The sequence below is a fragment of the Solanum tuberosum genome, unplaced genomic scaffold (genome assembly GCF_000226075.1).
Source record: "Solanum tuberosum cultivar DM 1-3 516 R44 unplaced genomic scaffold, SolTub_3.0 scf00020, whole genome shotgun sequence".
Taxonomy (NCBI): domain Eukaryota; kingdom Viridiplantae; phylum Streptophyta; class Magnoliopsida; order Solanales; family Solanaceae; genus Solanum; species Solanum tuberosum.
In genome coordinates, this window is record NW_006238946.1 from 2,846,954 (window position 1) to 2,848,079 (window position 1,126).

The following is a 1,126-nucleotide window of genomic DNA, read 5'->3' on the forward strand; positions in this document are numbered from 1 at the left end:
TCTCAGTATCCAGATCACGCTTAGATCGATTTTCGATCTTCAGTTCAGCAGCATCAGTGGTGAGTCCTCATTCTTCGAGGACTAGTGACATGTTTATCTTTATTGTTTTTAGTCTTTAGTTTCAGTTTTGCTAGATCTAGTTGGGGCATGTCCCAACATTTCTAGTTAGTTTAGGGGCTTATTTCAGACATAGTTAGATTCAGCTTAGTGTTGAGTTAATATCTTCTTTGTATTAAACTCATCAATTTTCATATATCTCAGATATAGTATATGGGTATTCCCCATCATTTCAAACTTACTTTATGATTTAGCTTCCGCATCAGTTATTATTATCTTTAGTATGCTCATGATCATGCCAGCAGGGTTAGCTTGGGATCACTTGTGGTCCTAGGTCCCGTGTCCGCGTCTCGGGGGTAGCTCGGGGCGTGACAATAACAAGTACCTAGAATAAGTTGAGATCAATTATGATGAATTCTTTGAATATTGAATTCACATAATAAATATAAAAAATTCTTTCATCTAGCTTTATATGATATCAAAATTGATAAGCATAGTAGATCCAAATCCATTTAATTTAATTTATCAACTAGCTAGTTACAAACGAAAAAATTGAACCAAAACGACAAAAATCAAACTAATAACTTTTATTTTATTTGGTTTGAGTTTATAAATTTAAAAATCGACTAAATTAATTTAATTTTTATTTTAATTAAAAATTTATTCATATCGAACCATGAGTACCCCTACTATATGATATCGAAATTTATAAGCAATTAATTACTAGATCCAATTCAATTTAATTCAATTTTTCTCTCCGTCCAAATTACAAACAAATGAGGCAAATAATTTAATTCCTCTTCCTTTTTTTTGCTCCATTTTTACTCAAGCTTTTGCATCAAGTCAACGAATTAATTAAGCCATGTGATGCTCTTTTTCTAATAATAGGTATGTTTGGTATAAAACAAAATGTTTTTTTTAAAAAAAAATAAGTGAATTTCTTATTTATTTTCTTTATGTTTAATAAGTATTTAAGAAATATTATTCAAAGATCAATTTATATGTAGTTTAACAAAATATTATGGGGATGGGATGAAGAGCAGGGGGGGGGGGGGGGGGTGGGGGGGGG